This window comes from Chanodichthys erythropterus, chromosome 13 (assembly GCF_024489055.1).
Source record: "Chanodichthys erythropterus isolate Z2021 chromosome 13, ASM2448905v1, whole genome shotgun sequence".
In the NCBI taxonomy this organism is placed as follows: Eukaryota; Metazoa; Chordata; class Actinopteri; order Cypriniformes; family Xenocyprididae; genus Chanodichthys; species Chanodichthys erythropterus.
The window spans coordinates 52,779,332-52,795,469 of record NC_090233.1 but is presented as its reverse complement, the minus strand read 5'-3'; positions in this window follow the sequence as shown (position 1 = coordinate 52,795,469).

Below are 16,138 nucleotides of genomic sequence, written 5' to 3'. Positions count from 1 at the left end.
TTAGACTTTTGGAGACTTGAGAAGAAGTTTTGCTCTCTGTGTGTCAGTTTAAATAATTGTGCTGTGCATGTCATTTTAGTGTGTTAGCAATTGGAAAAAACTGTAAGGAAGGGCGAGTATGGTGGGAGGCACACATTTATAAAACGTGGGTTATTTTCAACCCACTCATGAATTCTAGGACCACGGTGAAAGTTCACATTGTCCCAGATTACCACATACATGGGATGCTCTGCCTGCTCATCACCTCTCCGTTCACGTCTCAGTAGTGCTTCCTGTAGAGCATCCAGAAATGTTAGAAGATGGGCAGTGTTATAAGGCCCTAATGTCACATGGCGGTGAATAACCCCGTAGCTGCTGATGGCAGCACATATGGTCACGTTGCCACCACGCTGCCCTGGCAACTCTACAATGGCACGTTGACCAATAATGTTGCGGCCTCTCCTTCTCCTCTTGGTGAGATTGAAGCCAGCTTCATCCAAGAAGATGCACTCATGAGGCCTCTCCATGGAATCCAGTTGAAACATTCTCTATAGAAATTAACGAAAATTAATTTTTGAAGTAACGTAAATGACATAGCATTCCAGGCTTCATGCCTCTGTATACATGTGCTACATTACATTCAACACAGTAAGGATGTACAGTAACTCAATAGTGCTGTATAATCGCTGGACATGATTACTTACTTGTACATATTGATATCGTAGCTCTTTTACCCTTTCAGAATTTCTCTCAAATGGTACTCTGTAGGCTTGTTTGAGACTTATCAGGTTGCGTTTCAGGACACGGTCAATTGTGGAGAGACTCACACTGTTGATTCCTTCAAAATTCACGTTGTCTTCCTCAACTCGCTGTTGTATTTCACGCAGACGAATGAGATTATTTTGAAGGACCATATTGACAATAATGGTCTCCTGCTGTTGTGAGAACATACCTCTCCTTCCACCGGCATGTGGCAGTCTTTCAGTTCTATCAAATAAAACCTCTTGTTAGAATTGTACAGACAGGCCTAATGCATTGAAATGTCACCAAATATGTACAATCTCCTCCTCCTCCTCCTCCTCCATCTCTTCCTCCTCCTCCTCCTCCTCCTCCGTCTCTTCCTCCTCCTCCTCCTCCACCTCCTCCGTCTCTTCCTCCTCCTCCTCCTCCTCCTCCTCCTCCTCCTCCTCCTCCATCTCTTCCTCCTCCTCCTCTTCCTCCTCCGTCTCCTCCTCCTCTGTCTCTTCCTCTTCCACTTCCACTTCCACTTGCTCCTTCTCTCCTGCCCTTCATTGTGAAAATCACACATGCCATTTGGATTTGACATGGCTTTATATCCTGATTACTGATTAGGTGCAACACATTACTGATTTGAAATAGGTGTGTTCAATTTTGAGTGCTTGTGTGTTACCGATGACAACAGTGTGTTGCTCGTGTTTCACTTTCGGGGGCTGTGTTGTGCCATTCTGAGTTAAGTGCACCACAATGCTACATGTGCTTTGTGAATGACAATGTGTTTACAGTTTTGCACAAAGAGTGATTCCGATTTGCTTGTTGTGTCTAACCACATGATAAGTGTTTAAAGTTCTGCAAACTGTGTGATTCAATCAATAAAGTGGTTTGTACACTTGCAACTTTGGTTTTGAAAATGGATTTTAGTGTTTTAGCAATTGTGAAATACTGTAACTAGTTAAGTTGTGCCTGTCTCCATTCTCTGTTTGGTGTTACGATTATGTTAAGGTGTTTCACTCTGCCTGTTTAGTGGATTGTCTTGTCTTTGGGGAAGTTATTAAACTTGGTATTGGATTTATATTCAATGCTCCAATAGTATTTTTCTGTCTGCCGGCACACACACCCATTGTGTGAAAATAATATAGTATAATTGTTACAATGTGTGGTTAGGAAAGTCACAAAGATGAGGAAACTCTCAAGGACAGACTTTAATGATGAATGCTTAGAAAACAGGAATAAAAAGAAATGCTACATATCACTAAAACTGATGAAGACTAAGGGAAAACTGAGGGCTTATAAGCATGAACAAACAATTATGTGTCGTTATGTGTTGTGAGTTGGCTCATGTCATCAAAGTTTCACTCTTCAGAACTTCCCTTAAGGGAGCGTATTGAGCATTGTTGCTCCCTGATTTTCATGGTGCATTGTGGGACTTTTTAGGAAGTGAATATTTCAGTGCACTGGAAGGATTCTGTGACTGAGACAGCCCTTAAAATGGCTGACTCCCTGTGCTGACTACTGAACTAGGGAGCTGATTGAGGCCCACTCATTATCATGTCCACACTAGTTAATATGGTCAACATAGTAATATTAATGTTGACTGGATTATTTAATTTAGCCAGACCAACTTGTAATCATTGTCATCAAGCCACCAGTCTTGCCTTTAGTTGTCTACATTAATGACTAATTTTTTCCACTGCAGGAAACGACTCCAGCCCAGAAGGAACTTTCCCATTCAGGAATAAAGTTGGTATTAAGGATTTTGATGCTTAAAATTCTACAGTTTTTATATTATATATACTTTCTGTTTTATTCATTTCCAATTGTATCTGGAAATTTTAATTCAGCTTCAACAAAGATGATGGATTTACATGTTTAGGAGTGTTGTATACCAAATAATAAAAATTTATAGCCTATAAATGTGTATATAATGTAAAATATTTTATGCCTATGTATTTTCAGATTTAAAATGTTTAAAATAAATGACATTTTGTGACAAAAATCATGTCTTCATTTTATAGTACACAATACAAACAGTTTACAGTAATCTTATATTTTCTGTGATAAAAAATACAGCAGTAATAATAAAATATTGTGAATGTACTGGCAGCAATTAGCAAGTAAGTTGCTGTGTTCTATTCCACAGTATGCATACTGTGAATGTAATCACAGTAACTATTTTGTTACTGTTTTTATTATTATACAGTAATTTTACCGTAATAAGAAACACAGTAAAGAAAGTTACTGTGATTTGATTTACAGTTATTATTTTGTTACTGTGTTTATTATTACAGTAAAATTTAATTTACTGTGATTGCATTAACAGTAAGCATACTGTGGAATAGGACACAGCAACTTACTTGCTAATTGCTGCCAGCAAGTTACTGTGCATTTTACAGTGTTCTTCTTACAGTGTATACAACCCTAATTCCAGAGGAGTTCATTAAAAAAGAGTACATTTTGTAAAATGTGATAACCCCCCCCCCCCCCCCCCACAATCTGTGATTTGTTAATTCTCTCAAACCTCTATTTAACTGACAAAAGTACAAAGAAAATATTTCAAATGTTTTCACTGACCAACATAATCTTGATTTTGATGAATGCAACACACTCCAAAAAAAGAAGGGACAGAAGCAAAATAAAATTGAAAAGACTATATAATATCCAAGTTAAAATGTGTTTAAACAGTCAACAATTAGCATGTGAATTGGTAATAGGGGAAGGTATCATGTTTGGGTGTAAAAGAGCTTCTCAGTCTTTGCAAGTAAAGGTCATCTTCTTCCTGCTTCGCTACTGTTCAGATGCTCTTGCTTACAGCTCCGCGCTTTGCTCTATTGCTTCTCTATCAGCACAGTGCTCAAATGACAAATCTTGGCACCAACAAACTTTTTAACTGGAAGAATTGCTACAAAAAAGGGGAATTTTTATCCAACCAGCCTCCCACTGATGGCAGCCATCAGCTTACATTCTGGAGAAGGGAAAACACAGCTGCATACATCCAAAGGGATTAGAAATAATATGCCTCCTCTGGTTGAAGAATCTACCTGCTGCACAAACTGCCGCAGATTTCTACAAAGGATTGCACCCAGCAGAGCTTCGTCATGGACGTCCTCAGCACATTGTCGGTGAGTCCCATGAATCTAATGCTCCTAAACAGACCATACTGAGTGCCCAAACTGATCAACATATTAATCGATGGCACAAACAGGGAGCAAGACCCAAAGGCACTCGAGACATCAGATTGTCATGAGTATCACATATTAATGCAGTAGCATCCTCTACCCCAAACACTAGCTCCCTACCACCGCCAGTACATCTGGAGAACAGATTTGAAGTGTTAATGAATGTGGGTGAGGAATCTCAACAGCAGTGCAAAATATGAAAAGACAATGCAGAAATGCTGAGCGCATGTGGCGAAAGACAAAACTTGAAATCCACTATAACATCTATAAATATATCCTTCATGCTTTCAATGTGGAACTAGACAAAGCTAGACAGACCTTCTTCTAAAACATTATAAACAGAAACTTAAACAACACCTGCATTCTTTTTGCTACTGTAGAGAGACTAACAACCCCCCCCAAGTCAGATTCCCAGTGAAATGCTCTCAGACAGCAAATGCTGTGAGTTTGCTTCCTTCTTCTCTGAGAAAATTAATAATATCAGAAAGGCGAACAGCACATCCTTGAGCTGCACTGGGGTAAAACAGATCAGATCACAACCTCAGAAAGTTGCTATTATGTCTGTTTTCGAAGCAATTGATGGTAAAATTTTGGAAGAAACAGTAACACCCTTGTTACACTAACCACATCTTTTTTCAAAAGCGTGTTTAACTGTTTAGAAGCAGATCTCCTAGAAGTGGTAAACGCCTCACTTCTCTCTGGGACTTTTCCAAAATCCCTGAAAACTACAGTTGTTTAGCCCTTCCTGAAAAAGAGCAATCTGGATAACACCATATTGAGCAACTACAGACCAATCTCAAATCTTCCTTTCATAGGCAAGATCATTGAAAAAGTTGTTTTCAATCAGCTGAACAAAATCTTAAGCTTGAATGGATACTTTGACAACTTTCAATCTGGTTTCCGACCGCATCACAGCACAGAGAAGGTGCTCATAAAGATAATAAACTATATTCGCCTTAACACCGATACAGGTAAATTAACAGTGCTGGTTCTACTTGACCTCAGTGCTGCGTTTGACACTGTCGATCACAACATTCTTCTTGACAGGCTGGAAAACTGGGTTGGGCTTTCTGGGATGGTCCTTAAATGGTTCAGGTCGTACTTAGAAGGGAGAGGTTATTATGTGAGTATTGGTGACCATAAGTCTGAGTGGACATCCATGACATGTGGAGTCCCTCAAGGTTCAATACTTGCAAGCCCTCCTGTTCAACCTATATATGCTGTCACTGAGCCAAATAATGAAAAAGAACCAAAATGCATATCACCGCTATGCAGACGACACCCAGATTTACCTAGCGCTATCACCTAACGACTACAGCCCATTGACTCCCTGTGCCAGTGCATTGATGAAATAAAAAATTGGATGTGCCTAAACTTTCTTCAGTTAAACAAAGACAAAACTGAAGTCATTGCGTTTGTAAACAAAGATGAAGTTCTCAAAGTGAACATGTACCTTCACTCTAGGGGTCAAACAACTAAAAATCAAGTCTGGAATCTTGGTGTGATTTTGAGTCAGACCTAAGTTTCAGTAGCCATGTAAAGACAATAACTAAATCAGCATATTATCATCTCAAAAATACTGCAAGAATTAGATGCTTTGTTTCCAGTCAAGAAACTTGTTCATGCTTTCATCACCAGCAGGGTGGATTATTGTAATGGACTCCTCACTGGCCTTCCTAAAAAACCATAAGACAGCTGCAGCCCGTACACAACGCTACTGTCAGGATTCTGAGCAGAACCAGAAAACACAGCTGGAACCAGCTTACAGAAGAGATCAGGTGTGCTCCAACAATAGCCACTTTCAAATCCAGACTCAAAACACATCTTTTTATTTATGCATTTGCTGATTGCGCACTGTGCTATGTCCAAACTGTTTGCATTTTATTATATATGTATTATCTTTTTATTCTTTTTTATTCCTTTTCCTATAAAGTATTTGATATCTCTTATGTATCTTGTTATTTCTACTTTGTACTACTTTTAATACATTTTAAATATTGCTGTCTGGTTGAAAAAGCTGGGAGGATTAGGAAGAAAGCATTTGTGAATAGTTTAAAAATTGGTAAATTTGGATAAGGGGACAAACCATGGGGAAATTTGAGCTGTGGTGCTGTCACGGATGGCACAGAGACAAGAGGGTAAGATCCAATTGCAGCTTTAATGGGGCAATCCAAAAACGTAATCCAACAGGCAAGGGTCAAAATCCACAGAATCGGTCCACACACACAAAAAAGAAAACAAACCAAACAAGAAAACAAGAAAACAAGAAAAGAGTGCCTGTGACCATAGCTAAAGACTTGACAACAAATGACTAACACAACAGGGTATATATATAGACAGACACTAATAACATGAGTGAAGACAGTTGGGTGCAATGAAGAGATAATGAGTCCGGGAAGTGTGTTATGGGAAATGTAGTCTGCAGTGGTGAGGCAATTGTCCGGGTTGGAGTGCCCTCTAGTGGCTAACTAGGGTACACCAACTGGTGATCATGACAGGTGCATGGTTAAGATATCTCTGAATTACAGTCAGGACACTTTCCAAAGGGCAAATTTGAACTGCGTTGCATAGATATCTCCAGACGGGGGATTAGGGCTGTGTGGCGCAGTTTGAGGTGTCCTGGCAAAAGGGGAGATTGAAACTTTGTTTATCAGTTTGAAGTGCCTTAACAGGTAGCTAGACAGCGGTCCTGTCATGTGAGGAAGATCCATTTAGATCCGCTCTAATGGACAGATCCGTTTAGATCCACTCTGACGGACAACAACAACAACAACAACAACAACAACAACAACAACAAAACTCCCTAAGACTTTCTAGCTCTTCCATCCAGATAGCAAAATTCTCTGTTTTTACTGTTATTTTTATTCCTTATGTTCTATTTTTATTCTTCTTTATGTAAAGCACTTTAAATTACCATTGTATATGAAATGTGCTATACACATAAAATTGCCTTGCCTTGCCTTGACCACAAGGAGTTCGTAGGCCGCTCTGCATACATTCTCTTTCCACAACAATTATACTCTAACAGAGTCTACTAACAACGTTATTACTTCAGGTTGAATGATTCTGATTGGCTAAGAAAAATAGACAAAATTAGTAACATTCCACACATGGAAAGATAGTCAGTAGTATTTCTCCATCCATCACAATGCTGATGCTCGGTCCCTGAATTTAGGCACAGGATGTCTTTTTTAAGTCATGAGAAGTTGCCTGCAGGTCTCAAGCAGAGTGCCAGTTCTCCACCAGTACCAATACAGGACCTGTACAGAACACTTAGCACACATACAAAGATACACATGATTCACAGCTTCTTCAAGGCTGAAGTTGGCCCAGGCTTTAACTATAACAGGAATTGAAGAGTTTGGTTCCAAAACACGATAAGTGCCATTTAAAAAAAAATTTGAGTTTCTGCCAAAATCAGTATTGTATCTGGTCGGTCTTGAAAAGTCATTTATTAATTTTGCGCAAAATGCAATATCCGTCGTGTTATTCTGTCACGTGTTCTCCCTTTCTTTGACTCTGTCATATATGTGAATCAACTTAATTTGTTGTGTATTTTCTATTTGAAAAATAATTATATATTGATGATTTAATTGCATTTTGAAAAAAAAGTGTCATGAATTTATTGCATTTTGGGAAAAAAATAATACGTTTTTATAATACAGTTTTTTTTTTTTTTTACAGATGCTAAGACACATTTCTCAATACTTAGGCCACTTTTGCAAAACTCTTCACACAGTGAGCACATCAGAAGTCTATGTGGGCTAAAATGAGGATCAGTTATCATTGCTTTGGCACAAAATGCATTCAGTGACTACATCTCTCAAATTTCATGAATTCTTTTCTCACTCAGACACAACAACTGCCAAAACTCTTTGTATGTACAGGTCAGTTTGCACATGCTTACATACTGTTTTCAAAACTGTTAAAATGTTCAAAACAATAACATAATACAAACTGAATAAGACAGCAATTTGCTACATTCCTATAGTAATATTTTAATGAAATATATTTTAAATCTTAAAATTAAATGCTATAAAAACAATTGGACAAATGGACCAGCCACACCTGATTCTCATTGTAGATGAACATCTACACAGGTGTTACTCTTTCAGTTTCATTACAAAAGGAGACAACTGCTAAATAGTTTAGTATTGTGATGTAAACATGGACCCAGCCAGAAATAGAGAAGTGGCTGAAAGAGGAAGAAGAGTGGCTGGGAGGCGGCGAGGAATACATATGCGTGGTGGAAGAAGAGGAAGATCCAAGCTGTAGTCTCAGATGAGATCAGAGCTACTGTAATTGATCATGTAGTAAATCATGGTCTCTCAATGAGAGAGGCTGGTCAGAGAGTGCAGCCAAATCTGCAACGCTCTACAGTGGCATCTATTGTTATTGGCATCTACCGTATTGTTTTCTGGCAAACCAACAGGTAACTTGTATTCTGCAAGGGCATTTGACTGATTTGACTGATTTGCACATTACAGAAGTAAATACAAGTAATTCACTGAGAAAATCGAAAGCATCAGAAATACAATTGTAAACTTATCACTGCGTCTAAACCAACAACATGTTTATTAGATCCAATACCCACTAAACTACTGAAAGAATTGTTACCTGTAGCAGAAGAGCCTCTTCTCAATATTATCAACTCGTCTTTATCTCTGGGTCACGTTCCCCGATGTTCCCCGTTCAAGCTAGCAGTTATTAAGGTTATCAATACTTAGGTCACTTTTGCAAAACTCTTCAAACAGTTCTCCTAACCAACTTTCAGTTTGGCAAAGCAGTTCATTTCACATTCAAAATGCACTACAACAACCAAAACACTGTATTCAGGTCTCAAATCAACTCATTCTTCCAGAACACTAGCAAAGGTTGACAGCCGACAAACACACTTTGTCACCCACAAAACAATGACCTAAAAAACACTAACAACATGTAGCATTAAACAATGTTTTCTTGTGTAAAACAAGGACACATCTCTGTTTATAATTCACTGCAATATATGTTACTGGAATGAATCAGGCATGATGCAGAATTCGTCAATATTTTATGTCGTTTATTTATTTTTATTTTTTTGCACTGAGTAATTCCAAAATACAAGAATTTGTATACACACCATCCACTGATACAGATACAATTCAATTGTTTTTATAGCATTTAATTTTAAATTAAATAGATTTAAAATATATTTCATTAAAATATTACTATAGGAATGTAGCAAATTGCTGTCTTATTCAGTTTAGTATTATGTTATTGTTTTGAACATAAGTTTAACAGTTTTGAAAACAGTATGTAAGCATGTGCAAACTGACCTGTACGTACAAAGAGTTTTGGCAGTTGTTGTGTCTGAGTGTGAAAAGAATTCATGAAATTTGAGAGATGTCATTGAAAGCATTTTGTGCCAAAGCAATGATAATCATTCCTCAGTTTAGCCCACATAGACTTCTGTTGTGCTCACTGTGTGAAGAGTTTTGCAAAAGTGACCTAAGTATTGAGAAATGTGTTCTAGCGTCTGTAAAAAACTGTAAGAAACCAAAATTATTAGCAAATTACAGACCCATCTCAAATCTTCCATGTATGTTTAAAATACTAGAAAAAAGTGGTGTCTGTCCAATTGTGCTCCTTCTTGCAAAAAAACGCTATCTATGAAAAATTTCAGTCAGGATTCAGATCTCATCATAGCACAGAAACTGCGCTCGTTAAAATTACAAACGACTTACTTCTAGCTTCTGACCAAGGCTGTGTCTCAATACTAGTGTTACTTGATCTCAGTGCTGCGTTCGACACTATAGATCATAAAATACTCCTAGATCGACTACAAAATTACACTGGTATTCAGGGACAGGCATTACGGTGGTTTAGGTCGTACCTATCAGACCGTCATCTAAACAGGGAAAAATCTAAGATAACGATAGTAAACTATGGAGTGCCGCAAGGATCGGTGTTAGGGCCTCTGCTATTTTCAATCTACATGCTGCCACTCGGCAATATTATAAGAAAACATGGGATTAGTTTCCACTGCTATGACGATGATACTCAGTTATATATTTCAACACAACCAGATGAAATCTCTAAATTATCCAACTGAAAGAGTGCATTAAAGAAGTAGTAAATTGTATGACTATAGTAATTTTCTTCTATTAAATTCAGATAAGACTGAAGTATTACTTATTGGGCCAAAAACCTGTGCACAGAATCTCTCAGACTACAATCTGCATTTAGAAGGATGTACTGTTACTCCATCCTCGACAGTTAAAGACCTGGTGTTATATTAGACAGCAACTTATCCTTTGAAAATCATATTTCATATGTTACAAAAACAGCCTTCTTCCACCTCAGAAACATTGCTAAGATTCGGAATATGTTATCTATTTCTGATGCAGAAAAGTTAGTTCATGCTTTCATGACGTCTCGACTACTGTAATGCATTATTAGCAGGTTGTCCTGCTTCCTCAATAAACAAGCTACAATTAGTCCAAAATGCAGCTGCTAGAGTTCTTACCAGGTCAAGAAAATATGATCATATATCACCAATTTTATCATCTCTACACTGGTTACCTATTAAGTTCTGTATCGATTATAAAGTATTGCTAATGACCTATAAGGCTCTAAATGGTTTAGCTCCTATGTACTTAACCGATCTTCTATCACCCTACAATCCTTCACGCTCTTTAAGATCACAAAACTCTGGACTTCTGGTTGTACTTAGGATATCTAAGTCCACTAAAGGAGGGAGAGCGTTTTCACATTTGGCTCCTAAACTCTGGAATAGCCTTCCTGATAATGTTCGGGGCTCAGACTCGCTCACCCAGTTTAAATCTAGATTAAAGACACATCTCTTTAGCCAAGCGTTCACATAATACATTTCATGTTGTCATGTCTTTCCCTTTTTACTTGAGACAGAGGACACTCAATAATAGTCAGAAATAATAATCCAGGGACAAAAGAACTTGCGTTGCCTCTTTTTAATGCTCACATGCCCTTGTATATCAGAGCAATCACTTCGTCATCGCTACGTGACTCCACCCATTACTTACGTATTAAGGTCACAATTATTATTTTATTCATACATAACACTCCTCCCCCCCAAAACAGAAAGTCCACTTTTCTTTTACTTGTTTTTTTTTTTTTTTTTTTTTTAAAGAACGTATCAACATGAAATAGAACAAAAACATCCTTACATCTGCAGCCAATTATTTAACGAAATTGAAATAAAGAACTTAAACTGTCAAATATTGTAGTGGCACATTTCCTTCTTCTTCTGTTTATCTATCTATCTTTTTTTTTTTTTTATTATTATTTCTATCACTATAAATCAAGCCTTTTTGGTGGGCGTCTTTCCCTAGTGGGATAGCGGCGTTCTGTGTTTGACACGGGCTCCGAAACAGGAATGATGGAGCTTGGTGTAGGTTGTTTTTCAGAATTTTCCATCTGCGGAATGCTTTCAGTCTCTGGTGGTGCAAGTCCTTCCACTGGTGTAAGTGGTGAGTCCACCATCACTTCTGGAAACATTGGAGAGTCTGAACAAACAATGGGTGTGGTAACAGCAGACTCAGCCTCCAGGGCAGATCCCAGCAACAGCTGATCCAAGTGTCTTTTCCAGATAAGCTTGTCAGATGTTAGTACAGTGTATGACACTGGGCCGGTCTGAGCTATCACTGTCGCTGGTACCCACTTTGGTCCTGAAGTATAGTTGCGCGCCAGAACATTTTGTCCTGGATGGAACAGTCTGCTTTTTGCCTTCATGCTTCTCCGTTGAACTTGCTTCTGTTGCTGGCAAGTTATCACCTCTTTGACAGTGGAAGGTCTCAGTAAATCAAATCCAGAGCGCAACGAACGCTTCAACATCAGAGAAGCTGGAGAAACTTTTGTTGTCCCATGGCTGGTGTTTCGGTATGACAATAGGAAATCGTTCAGGCGCTGCTGAAGGCTCCCTTGTCCTTGTGATGTCTTTAGGGCGTGCTTTACGGTTTGAACCATTCTCTCTGCCAGACCGTTCGTGGCTGGGTGGTACGGAGCTGACTTAAGATGTTGTACACCACAACGTTGTAAGAACACAGCAAATTCTTGTGATGTAAATTGTGGCCCGTTGTCACTGATGAGCTGTTCAGGGTAGCCAAAACGGCTAAACATTTCTCCCAGTTTTACTACTGTTTTCTCAGCAGTTGTAGAGTGCATAACAGCAACTTCAGGCCACTTGCTGTGGGCATCCACCACTATTAACAACATCTTTCCCTCAACCGGGCCAGCAAAATCCACATGTACACGCTGCCACGGGGTTTCTGGCCAGTCCCACGGGTGTAATGGGGCCAGTTGAGGTTCGTTTCTCACTTGTTGGCAGGATGGACATGACTTTGCTTTACCTTCAATGTCCCCCTCAAGTCCCGGCCACCAAAAATAACTTCGTGCCATTTCCTTCATTCGCACGATACCACAATGGCCCACATGGAGCTGCTGAAGGACTGGTTTCCTCAACGATGGGGGAATGATGACTCTTTGTCCCCAGAGAAGACATCCTGAATGAACCGACAATTCGTTCTTCCTAGACAGGTATGGCTTCATGTTGGTGGTGTCCTTAGGGACATGTCCATCTTTTACCATTTCCAAGACTGCAGACAGAATTGGATCATTCCGTGTGCATCTTCTCACCTGTGTTGATGTCACTGGAGCCATTGTGACTTGCTCAAAGTAGAAAATGTCTTTCTGCTTGCTCTCAGGACATGTCACGGGTAACGGTAGTCTTGATAGACCATCTGCATTTCCATGCAGCTCTGCCTTCCGATATCTAATTTCATATATGTGTGCTGATAACAGCAGAGCCCATCTCTGCATTCGGCTCGCTGCTAGAGAGGGGATACCTGTGTGCGGCCCAAGAATGGTGGTTAAAGGCCGGTGATCAGTCAGCAGGATAAACTGCCTGCCATACAGGTACTGGTGAAATTTCCGAATACCAAAAATGATTCCCAAAGCCTCTCGCTCGATTTGCGCATACTTGCTCTCCGCTTTGTTCAAGGTGCGCGAGGCAAATGCAATTGGCCTCTCTTCTCCTGAAGGCATGATGTGGGAAATCACGGCTCCCACACCATAGGGTGATGCATCACAAGCTAATTGCAGGGGGAGTTTTGGATTAAAATGGGTCAGCACACCAGACTTTACCAGAGCTTTCTTGGCTTCTTGAAAAGTGGTCTCACATTGCTGTGTCCATTCCCATGCCTGATTACTACACAGAAGTTGGTGTAGAGGTTTCAGCAGTGTGGCTAAGCCATTGATGAATCGACCATAGTAATTCAGAAGACCTATGAATGAACGGAGCTGGCTGACGTTCTGTGGTGCTGGAGCCTCTAGAACGGCTCTTACTTTTGAAGGTGCCTTGTGCAGTCCATCAGCATCGATCACATGCCCAAGATATTCAACAGACTGCTTGAAAAACTCACATTTGTCTTTTCTCACTCTTAAGCCATATTCCTTTAGTCGCTGGAGTGTACTATCCAGATTACTCAGATGCTCTGCTTCTGTTCTTCCTGTCACTAATATGTCATCTAAGTAGCACTGCACCCCCGACAGGCCACTTAATACCTGATCCATGGCCCTCTGGAAAAGCGAAGGAGCCGAAGTGATACCAAAAGGAAGACGCTGGTATCTAAAAAGCCCTTTGTGTGTGACAATTGTCAATAACTCTTTAGAGCTCTCATCGACTTTCATTTGTAGGTAGGCTTGACTCAAATCAAGTTTGCTGAACCGCTTCCCCCCTGCCAAGCCAGCAAACAGATCATCAATGAGGGGAAGTGGATACTGGTCGGGAGACAATACAGGGTTTACTGTCACTTTAAAGTCACCGCAAATCCGAATAGACCCATCCTTTTTAAGCACGGGTACAATAGGCGTAGCCCAGTCACTGTTATTCACTGGTACGATGACTCCACTGGTTACCAGCTCTTCCAGAGCTTTCTCAACTTTTGATCTGATAGCATATGGCACAGAACGGGCTTTGCAACACTTGGGCTTACTATCAGGCTTGATGTCGAGTTTAGCAGTAATGTCTTTCATCGTACCAAGTTCATCCCTGAAAACACTAGCATGTTTCCCCAGAACAGTACTGAGCTCAGTGTTTCCCTTTGACACCATCTGCACCATCGGCCAGTCCAGTTTCATGGTTTCCAGCCATCCTCGTCCAAGTAAAGTTGGGTAGTCCCCTTTAACCACATACAGTGGCAATGTTGCTGACTGACCATTTAATTCCACTTCCACATCCATTACACCTCTTATGGCCACAGGCTCCCCCGTATATGTTTTCAACACGATATTGGTGGGCTTTAGACAGACATGTTTGAGTGTTTTGTGGTACACAGCATCTGACACTATAGACACAGCAGCGCCAGTGTCTATCTCCATACGCACCGGTTCTCCTTCAATGATGGGTGTCACCCAATAGCCTTTGGAGTCTCCTTCCATGGCTAGAATTTTTAGAGGAACTTCCTCCAAAGAGGAGTCAGTGTCGTCTGTGTACTCCTTGCAACTTGATTGCACTGTATACACATTTTTCTTTTTCTTTGATGTGCCAGGCATTTTATTGAATTTTTGTTTTGCAGTCTTTTGTTTTCCTCTGCAAACACGTTCTATGTGGCCTTTTTTTCCACAACTACGGCACACCAGTTCTTTACACCAACACTCCGATGCAAGATGTCCGACTTTCCCACACCTATAACATGTTGCATTTTTAGGTGCTTTACCAGGGGAATTCTGGAATGTGTTCATGTCAGCAGACAACTTATGCACTTTATCTGTGTTACTGAATTGCTGGGCTTCTTTAGCCGCAAGTTCCATGCTCACACTTATTTCAGTGGCTTTCTGCAATGTGAGATTACTTTCACTTAACAGTCTTTTTTGAATGGCTTCGCTTCGTAATCCACATACGAGCCTGTCCCTGATTGTATCATTCAAAACATCACCGAATTCACAATGTTCAGAAAGTTTCTTCAGAGCAGCCACAAACATAGTTACAGTTTCTCCCTCCTCCTGATTTCTCTTGTGAAATCGAAATCGTTCCGCTATCACCAACAGTTTAGGTGAAAAATGTGCGCTTAGCACAGCCACAATCTCCGCATAAGTTTTCTCACCTGGTTTCGCGGGCTGCACGAGACTGCGTAGCAAAGTGAAGGTCTTTGCACCCATCACACTGAGAAACGTAGGCACAATCTTCTCACCCTCAATGGCGTTTGCCTGCAGGAAATATTCAAATCGCTCCGTATATGAGCTCCATTGTTCAACATTTTCGTCGAAATGTCCGATATTGCCTATGACGCCAGCCATATCGTCTTACAGGCACCGAGTTCACGCCGCGTTCAGCCGTTTCCAGCACTTTACTCTTCCATTCGGCAATTCACACACGCAGAAGTTCTTTCAAACATCCTCGTCGCCACTTTGTCATGTCTTTCCCTTTTTACTTGAGACAGAGGACACTCAATAATAGTCAGAAATAATAATCCAGGGACAAAAGAACTTGCGTTGCCTCTTTTTAATGCTCACATGCCCTTGTATATCAGAGCAATCACTTCGTCATCGCTACGTGACTCCACCCATTACTTACGTATTAAAGTCACAATTATTATTTTATTCATACATAACACATGTCAGATCAATTGCACGTATCTTTGCTTAATGTTATGAACAGCAGCTACGCTAATTATTCTCTATTTGCTTTTCTGTTTTACCTCGGGACACCCGTACCGAGGTGACTAGAGAGGACATCAGCTTCAGTTTGGATCCACCCTCTTAAGAAGATCTCAGATGACTAACACCTGTGAAGAGACGACGCCAACTTCTACGAAGACCTCAGAAGACGCACCATGCACATTCCCAAATTTCTATATATCCTAATTATTGTTGATTTCATTTTTCCAGGAGCTCATTACTTCTACCTTAAAATTAAATGCTAACAGTATTTGTAAATTAATTGCACAAATTATTACATTATTTGCTAACTGCATTCTTCTAATATTGTAATTTTGACATGCATTCTCTGTAAAGCTGCTTTGAAACGATATGTATTGTGAAAAGTGCTATACAAATAAATGTGAATTGAATTGAATTTAATTGAAATAAACTTGTGTGTAATTGTTTTTGCATTTCTGCTTAGGACTCAACGGTTACCTCACAGGTACACAGGTGGGAGAGGAAGGATGCTCACTGCAGGAAACTGCCCTTGTTGATATGGTCATCAGAAACAATGGGATAAAACTCAC